Here is a 10,249-nt window from a genome sequence, read left to right as displayed (position 1 = left end):
AGTCCAGATCATGAAAGGCCTTGTCTGCTGAAACATTCACTCTTGGTGCCCTGGCTACCAGGTGAAAAGCAGCCACCATGATGCTTCCATGCAGTGAAGAAGGCCACGCCTCTGACATGGAGACACTTCAGTTGACAGTCGCATGTGAATCCAGACTTTGCTCAGGCACCGGATGTGGGAGTGAGGAGGCCTCCGAATGATTCCAGCTCCAGCTGTGTCCGTCACTCGAAGCCACCTGTCTTGCCAGATGAAACCCCAGACGTCACGGAGCAGAGGAGTTATCCTTCGGCGCCCTGTCCCCATTGCCGACCCGCAGAATCCAGGAGCAGAAAAAATGGTTGTTGCCTCACGCCAAGTTGGGACGATTTCTTGTGCTACGATAGGATCCTGGAGCAACGGATTAGTAACCGCTGTTAGTGGCAAATGCGAGGCAGGACGGTGTGGTGCTAAATCGAGAGCCCAGTGCAGATCACCAGGTCGGAAAGAAAACACAGACAAACGTACTGCTCTAGTTATTGCAGTCTTTTTGTAAAAAATGAAGACAGCTATGTATGCTCTAATTTACATGTCTTCTAAATGCAGTGTAGCTGAGACAGTCTCTTCCTTCTCATCTACCAGAAGAAAGGAACCGTGTCTTGAAAAACATCAGAGGGGTTGCCCTCTGGATCTTCTGTGTATATATCCCTCCCTTGTCAGCAGATAATTGTTTGAAAATACGTACCTGCATGGCAAAACCAGCTCCAGTGTAAGGAGACACCGTCCTGTTTGTCCAGATGATTAATTAACAAATCTTGGATTCCCTACTCCTCTTTGTAATGGCTTCTTTATTTGTGTATTACTGTTACCTCCCTCCTGTTTCAGATTTGGAAACACAGTATTAATTGTATGCTAGACATACAAACAAAGGGATTGCAGCTAGATCAATATGATAGGATCACGGTGTTTGTGTTACACACAACCTAATCTCATCCCTTCATTTTTGGATGAGTTGGCATTGTCTCACGAAGCAGCTTCTTGCAGGATTTCCAGCGGGCACAGAAATGGGAAGCTCGCCCAGACTTCAAAGTTTGGCAAATGTAATGAAATAGACCTCACAATGACTGCATGTATTTCATGGATGCCCCCCACATTCCGTTTTAATTTAAACACATATGTTCATTATGTTTAAAGTACATGCATACGCTTGACTATTTATTTGGAAATAAACAACATCATTTTCATCACAATTATTTTTTAAAAGCTAGGGCTGAAGTAACACAAAGAAATCAACATTGCAGAATATGCACGCAGAATAAATGACTAACTGAAAGTTTTGACAGGTTTACAATATTTTCCAAAATGAATGGTTGCCTTTATTTAATGTGTATCTGAAATAATGAAGTGGAGCAGGAAAATGAGTTACATTTCTCACCTTATTTGCTGGGTCTTCAGGAATATGCTTTGCCTCAGATTCATTTGTGAAATTGGAAGGTATAAAATGCCGTTGACTTTCAGCACTATCGTGATCTGAATGCGATGAAAAGCAAATCATAAATGGAGAAGTATATTCTTGGGAATATTTGGATATTTTTGGGAACTAGCATGACAAGTTATATTTTGCTCAAAGCGTATTTAGGCTGCCCACAGGAGGCATTATCTTCCTTTATTTTTTATTTTTATTATTTTATTTTTTTAATTAAACTAAAGTATTATTTTTTTTTTTTTTTTTTTTTTTTTTTTTAGAGAGAGAGAGAAAACACTAGCTGGGGAGAGGGGGAGAGGGAGAGAGAGACAATCTTAAGTAGTCTCCATGCTCAGCATGGAGCCCTACTCAGGGTTTGATCCCATGACCCTGGGATCATGACCTGAACTGAAGTCAAGAGTTGGACACCCCTGGGTGGCTCAGCTGGTTAAGTGTCTGATTCTTGGTTTCAGCTCAGGTCAGGATCTCACAGTTCAAGCCCTGCATCGGGCTCTGTGCTGACAGTGCAGAGCCTACTTGGGATTCTCTCTCTACCTCTCTCTCTCTCTCTGCCCTTCCCCTCCCCCTTGCTTGCTCTCTCTCTAAAAATAAATAAATAAACTTAAAAAAACAATGTTTTCAATACAAGAGGGAGTTATATTTATTTAGCCTGAATATCTCCTCTTTTCATGGCCATTGCATTTTGCCTGCCACCTCTTCTGGGACTTCTCACACTCCCTGTGGCTTCAGTTAATGTTCCTCTTACTACCAACACAGTTTTCTGAAAAGTTGAAGCCTTCTGAGTCATGTGTCTTTTGCTGTCAAATGTGTTTTCTTTGTTGGATGTTGATAGTGTCTTTAAGTCATTACTTCTTGGCAGCCAAACTCTTCCCATGCTCATACGAGTAATTTGTAAGACCTAAATTTCTGGACCAGGTTATGTTTGGGAAACATGATCTGGGCAATCCCCAATCTGAAACTTACACAATTTGATGGGCTTTCCATAAGGGACATAATACAAAATTCTAGATAAAAGTAGGTAAGGAAACGAATGTGTATCTAGAGTGAGAAAAGAAATCACGACAAATTATTAGAGCCCAAGAGATTCAGGTTCTTTTCCTTTGATGTCCTTTAAAGCAATTGGCCAGAAACGACTTCATAGAAATGCTTCCTTTTGCAGTCTGGCTTCCTTTGCCACCCAGAACATTCTGCAACTCCCAGTGGCTCTTGCTTGACATTCTCAGATTTGAGTGTAAGAGACGCCCTGAAGATAAAACTTAGCGACCTCAGGGTAAATTTGCCTCTGGTCCAGTGACTGAATGGATTTTGCCAACAGAAACCGATCATAACTGACACTATTGGACACTAAGCTGGCACAAGACACTGTGGAACCAGTTCACACACACTGTGACTCGTTCTCAGCAGCCATTTTGATCGTCCGGACCCAGCAGCCAGACAGATGGAAAGGGGCTGTTTCCCTGTGTATAATTGAATAATTTCATTTATACAATTTGTAAAATATAAATACAATATTATTTATAGGCTAATGATAGCTTATACTCCTACATGAGGAAAAATTCCACAAACCCTTGCAGGCAAATTCACGTCAGTGCTACAGACTTCATTAAAATACTCTGAGAAATGTTAATATCCCAAAGAATGACATTCTCATCAAGTGATAAATTCTGACTCAAAAGTAAATAGGCTACTGAAAATTACTATTATTATTACTTTAATTTAAGAGTTCACAGTCAATTCTACCTTGTTGAATTGAAGAAAGGGTTTCTTGTTTGGGGTTTTTGCACTCGTTAGGTTACTTAATACTGTGAGATCAATAATATCAGAAAAGGAAAACATTTTCAAGGATAGTTAGTCAACATATTTTTAGAAAGTCAATTATAAATATTAAGTATTTTTAAATTAAGTTTCATAATTTTTAAATCTGTTTTCTAATTTATTTTTTAAAGAGAGGGAGAGCATGAGTGAGGAAGGGAAAGAGAGAGAGGGAGACACAGAATCTGAAGCAGGCTACAGGCTCTGAGCTGGGCACTCAGCACAGAGCCCAATGTGGGACTCAAACTCATGGATGGTGAGATCATGACCTGAGCCAAAGTCGGATGCTTAACCGACTGAGCTATCCAGGTGCCCCAAGTTTCATAATTATTAAATATTTCTCCTCCCACATATGATAGGAGATGATCAGGGTGTTTAATATATCCATTAAGGCTGGCACAATAGCATTCAAATTGGAAGACATCTATTAGATTAACATATATATTAAAACTTCCTAAAATAATTCTTTTCAATATTTTTTGAAGAGTGAAATTAAATGAGGGACAAATGTAGGTTTAACATGGCCAGATTTCAGCCCACAGTGAATGTTCACAATTAAGCTCCAAGCATAATGAAAACACAGTTGGATCTATGACATTCCAAGTGTGGAATGTCAGCTCTGAAATGAAACAGGTAGTGGGTGAGCTCACAAACAATACTCTGTTGTGACAGATGTTTGCTTAGTACTTTGTGAGCCTGACTCATGGGGGTTGTTAATTATTTTAACCATTCCTTTACATTTTGTATTTGTTTAAACTTTTTCAAAGAAATGTATCATATATGATGTATCAGTCGGGTCGCAGCAGGAAACAGACCAACTCAGGTGGCTTAAACAAGGAAACTCGAAAAATGAAATTAGCTTGAGAGGTTCAGGAAGGGGTTGGCATGCACATTGAATAATGGATGTTGAGACACCCAGAAAGTAGCAGCAGCTAGAAGCCAAAGCTTTTAGCTCTAATTCTTGAAGGGCAAAGGGTGGGAAGAATATTACCAGAATCCAATGACACTTGGCATCATAAAGAGGGGCCCACCCAGGAGTAATCATCGTAAAACAACATTGCTGATAGACAGAAGCAGGAAGATAGACAGAAGCCCAGAAGCAGAAAGAGCAGGGGAGAAATACCCCAGCCTCTCTCTTCTCTCTTTCTCCCATTTCTTGCCAATGCCTTCTATTGACCTAAAACAACCAGAAGGCTGCTGAAAAAAGAACCACGGTGATGCAAAACCCCAGAGCACACAGTATGAAAGAGAAAGGTAGAGAAGTGTGGGTAGGGAAAGTGGAGAAGAATAAAAACCATGACTTCAAATGATCCTCAGTTTGAAATGGTGAGCTATTAGGGCAAATAGTATTCTTTTCATTTCACCGAGGAAGAAGTAGCTTACGTAGAGTATGACATTTCAGGAGTAAGGAGTAGAGGCTCACCATGATTTTAAATAATGTTTTATTGCCTGAGCCCTAGTAGAATGCTCACATGTGGTAGGCGCTTGATAAATATTTGTTGAATGAATTGTGTATTGATTGATTACTGTATTTTGTGCAGGCATTGGGACTGGATTTTACACTCTTAGATGATTTATACTTAAGCTAAGCCAGTTCAAGTAACCAATTTGGCCTATCTCTCCTTTAAAAAATTTCATAATAGATGGGAAAAATTTCAAACTAGACAATTAAAACTAATTTCAAACCAAAAAATCATTTTTCACATACACCTTCAATTAAGAAATTTGTAATACTCAACTAGTTATTTCTGTATCAATTAAGAACAGACTCGTAGGTATGCCTGGTTATATAATAAATGACATCGATACACTGGGACAAAATCAATGTATGTAAATTGAGTCAAAGTTTAAATGCTCTAATAGGAACCAGATATCCAAAGAATGGTATTTCATATTGTTTTGTAAAAAGCAAATGATGTGTGAAAATTATTATGTTTGTAAATTACCTGAATGTTCAACTCTTGGTTTGGTTAATAATAGGTGTGTCTACAGCTTGGGGTTGGATCTAAGCTTTGAGGGATCTGAAATTTATAAGTGGCGGTGGGGAGCAGGGTGGGGAAGCTCCTCTTTAAAAAAACATTACAGAATCACAACTCAAAATTGCTAGGTTTTCTTTCAGACTGTGGGTAGGAGCCCATGAAAGTGAGTGAGTTGCTCTAAAAATTCTAAAGTTTCACTCATTTACAGCAAATGTGTCTGTATTCTTAAAAAAAATTTTTTTTTAAATGTTTACTTTTTCAGAGGGGGGGGGGAGGGGCAGAGAGAGGGGGAGACACAGAGTCTGAAGCAGGCTCCAAGCTCTGCTGAGCTGTCAGCACAGAGTCCAATGCGGGACTCGAACTCATGAACCATGAGATCATGACCTGAGCTGAAGCTGGACCCTTAACTGACTGAGCCACCAAGGTGTCCCTGCATCTGTATTCTTTATGCATACTTGCTTGCTATCTGCTGGCTACAAGGTAGGTAGACTGTGCTGACCTAAGCTAATATGTCATGCAAAATTTCATGGTTGTTTTGATTAGATAAGAGTAGATAAGGTTAGAGGGGGTCAAACGAGCCACGTGAAAATTTTGTGGTGCATGGGTTTCACTACTCCCCCACAATGTCACTACCTGGTACAATGAAAGCAAATTTCAGTCAATATTCAGTCGCATACATTTATTAAACATTAAATTTATTAAACATTTCCTGGCAAAGGAGGAACCAAAAGCCAGAGCAGGACTAATATGAGGCAAGTGACACCCTCATCTAGGGCATACAATTGAAGAGGGTGCCAGAAACTCAGTAGTCGAGATAAATAAGATTTGAATGTATTGTTTTCCAAAATCAAAATTAATACAACATAGCCATAACGAAAAAAAGCACACATTTTAAATAAATATGGGATCAATATTACTGGGTTTTCCTTTATGTTTGGCTCCAGTATGATTCTGCACAGCACTGCAGAGCGTTTCATGCAACCTCTTCCATGAGCCTGAAGCGCGAGATTTCCATTCTTCAAGATGATCGTGCATTCCTTGCACAAAAGGTCCTCTCTGGGCTGACTCAGCGTTCCAGAGGCAGGACTCTACCTTCTAGATGGCGTCAGACCAACAGCAATTCTCCTGGGTACCGGAGAGACCAGGTTGCAAGCTTGGATGTCGTTCTCTAGGATCATGCAACGTTAGGAAGTGTTTAGAATGTATTTTTAGCTGCTCTACATATCTTGAATACCTTGAGAACTTATTTCTCATGTTTGCTATGCTGACTTCACAATTAACACCTATTCCTGGCATTCGCTCCGAATAAACAGCAAAACCTTGGTTGGTTGGGGGTGGTGACAAGTTCCAGTGGGACTTGACGGGGTCCTTTTCAGAACGTGGCTTTTGCTCCTCACAGTGCTGTCTGACTGCTCCATCGGTGGGTCCTCCCTGCATCCCTGATTAGCTCTCAGGCTTTGGCTAACCCTGGGACGCACCGTCTCACTCCATAGGCTCGAGTATCTTAGAGTAACTTAGAGGCACTGGGACCCTAGAATAGAGCGGGGGCACATGGCCAAGCCCCTGCCCCCTACAGACAGAGCGTTCAGGGGGAAAGAGAGACAGACAATAAATAAGCAAACGTAAATATATAATATCAGAGTATCAAGCATTGATAAATGCCATAAAGAAAAATGAGGCAGTGTGAAAGGCTAGAGACTGATGAAAGGGCATTATTTCATTTAGAGTGGCCAGGCAGTCTTCTAAGACAAATGACATTTGAACAGGGACCCGAGTGCAGTAAAGCAGGAGAAGCACGTGAATATCTGGAGTGGGACAGCGTCTCCTGCAAGTGAAATAGCAAGTGCACAGGAAACATGTTAGGAAAATTACTGCACTCATGTGCTAGAAGATCGAAATAGGAAAATATGAAGCACAAAAGGAAAAGCGTGACCCGAGCCGAAGTCAAGAGCCGGCCGCTTAACCGACTAAGCCACCCACATGCACCACCCTCTCTCTCTCTAAAAATAACCAGGCCATACAACTTCCTGGCAAGGTTTTACCAATTGCTCATTGGTATTTCTTTAGTGTCTCCCGTGTTAGCTCACTGGCAGAGTGACCTCCTTCTTTTGACGGTACGGTACATGTTTCGGAGAATGGATAGACCAAGATTAATTCTACCAGTCTTTGAGTCTTTTGTAAATTTACTTCGTGTGAGTTTCCTTTTGTTGATTGATTGATTGATTGATTGCTGTTAAAATAATGCTGTGATGAACACCCTTGGATATATTTTATGTGTATGTGTGTGAGTATACCAGTGCAAGTATTTCTTGCTAATCTCAAGTCTAAGGTATAGGTCAAATGGCATGCACTTTTCTGATTATAATATACATTGCTGAAGTGCCCTACAAAAAGGTTATGCTAATTTACATTCACTACTCTTTATGAGAGTTCCTGTTTTCTGATACTCTCACTAGCATTAAAGTATTAACAATCATCCTCACCGGCTGATAAATAGAAATTATATCCTTATTATTATAATTTGCACTTCTTGTCTTTTTAGTGAGGATGAATATTTCTCTCTATAGTTATTGGCCATTGACCAAGGCAAAAGTGCTAACAATAACTGAGGATAGAAACCCTTATATATTACCTGTCCTAATTTCAAGGGCTACCACAAGCACATACTAAGTCTTAAGGAAAGAGGTGTCCTTTCTTTATGACACTTTACTGCCATCTACTCGAAAAGTCCCATTATCAATAAACAAATAAGTCCATGATGACTCTTGTGGGAATGGTCAATGATGACCAGCAGAGTTGTGCAGTGCTCAACCTGCACATCTGTATGGGACAGCGCTGCTAATATTCCGGCTTAGCCTCTGAGTCCTGGCGTCTCGATCCAAGCTTTCATTCACTGTGAGTTAGCTCTCTGAATGAATCTAGGACATGGCCCCATTTCTCTTTCTGAGAAAGAACATATTCCTTGGGCTGTCTTAGTCCTCTCTTTCTGGTTCATTTAATCTGTCTGCAAACTTGACTCTTTCTGTGATCTGGTTGGTGCCCTTTTGTCACCTTCTTGACAGAAAGAAGTAATTCACATTTTCCTATAGAAGCCCATGATTTCGGGTCATAACCCCCTCAGCTTTCCTAAATGCCAAAGAGACATGCTGTGATCATGTAGCCTATTTCTCTTTAAAATCACGCACCGTTTTCTTCCTTTTTAGAATATAGGTGCCCCTCTAGGCTTGTGGCACAATATATAGAATAGTTAACATTGATTGAGTACTTACTAAAAGGACACTTTTCTCAGCTCTTTGCATGTGTGAGTTTATCATTTAACCACTAAGTGAGTTAGATGTTAATTACTAATAGTATCACCATTATCTCATTACTATTACAACTGCTGCTAGTATTTTTGGAGGCAGGTGGATAAGGCAGCGATGGTCCAAAAAAGGAAGCAAAAACTAGCGAATGTAAACTTAGGATTTAGGGCAAACATCCCATCCTCGTCTTTTCAATAAGGGAGGGCACTGAGTTTACCTACTCGGAAATATAATAGAGGAGTTTAATGCCATTGGGCAAACTCTACAACAACTCAACCCGCAAGAGGCTTGAGATAATTCAAGCCCTTTAGCTTTAGAATAAACTGATGAGGCTCACAAAAGGCTGTATCCTCGGGAAGTCGGTCCCTGTCGACCTCCCTTTAAAAGTGTACAAAGTTCATGGTTCCCCATGATCCGCTGAGCAAATGTCACATGCCTCTGATGCAGCTCATAGTCCGATGAAAAAGCAAGCAGGGGACTCTATTTGGAAATACCCAGATGAAAGTGTGTGCATATGTGTGGCGCGGCCCGGAGAAAACTTGAGGAGCACAGTAAACCCAGTTAGACGTAGTAGAGTTGGGGGACTACAAGCAGCCTTGGAAATCATAGCTGAAGACTCGGGTTGTTAAGGCCTGGAGACTGAAACGCGTTGGTGGGAGTGGTGGTCACCGACTTAGTGGTCAGACAGCTTCGAGTGGCCCACCACGATGCCCAGAGCTGTGCCCTTTTCCAAAGCACATTGCTCCGTCACATTTAGAGACAAGGGCCTTAGTTTTAACATCAGGCCTGTTAATGGTTGATTATGCAGCACTGGACAACTCACTTTATCTGGTTGCATAGAGATTAGATTTCTAAATGTTCTCTGCTCCTTCACATTCAATCGCCCAGCTGTAAGTTTCCTTCCAAACCCGGCTGTTTCTTTCCCGTCCCCACGTCCACCGAGCGTCCTCGCGGGGCCTAAGAACGGCCTTCCTTTGTGAGATGTCTCAGCCTGGGTAGGCAGCGTCCGGGGGCCCACCCAAGAAGATTTATAGTGTGGAGCTTTCTCTTAGCCGTGCTTTGACAAGGAAAATGGCAGGCAGCCAGCATCCCAAACCAAACAATTGTCAGATGGCTGGGGAAAGGAAAATAAATGTTGAGCAGAGTCAAGAACTCAATAGCTATTTCAAGGCAGTAGAAGGCATCAGTGCGTGCCTGACCCAGAGGCTCTCCCCGCTCCTGACCCCAAAGGCGTGGGGAACAGTGGCCTGGGTGCGTTCGGTCAGCCATCTGCTCAGGCCTGTGGGACCACCACCAGTGAGGGTGGGGTTTCGGCTGCTACTGAGGGATCTCTGCACGTCTCTCGGGCCAGCAAGGATGCTTTCTGAAACTCTTGTTATCCGCATTGTCAGGGCACAGAGTGCTTCTCTTATTAATCTTGGGATGCAGAAATATGTCCCTCAAGCTCACAGGGTCTTTTTGATGACATATGTTTGTTTCCTTGACCAATTACTCCCTGCATCCATCTACCACACTGTGGGGTTGACATTTTTTTTCTTTCTCCTAGATTGAAAATCAGAGATAAATGACTTATTTTCACTCTATTCCTCAATCTGGGAGACAGGATTGCTTTCCACCCCCACCTCTCTCTTTATTTATGCTCATACTTACATCAAGTTTTATATGTTTTATAGGGATCTTGTGATCCGAATATT

The sequence above is a fragment of the Neofelis nebulosa genome, chromosome 12, assembly GCF_028018385.1.
Source record: "Neofelis nebulosa isolate mNeoNeb1 chromosome 12, mNeoNeb1.pri, whole genome shotgun sequence".
Lineage (NCBI taxonomy): Eukaryota > Metazoa > Chordata > Mammalia > Carnivora > Felidae > Neofelis > Neofelis nebulosa.
Note: the sequence above shows the minus strand (reverse complement) of the source record.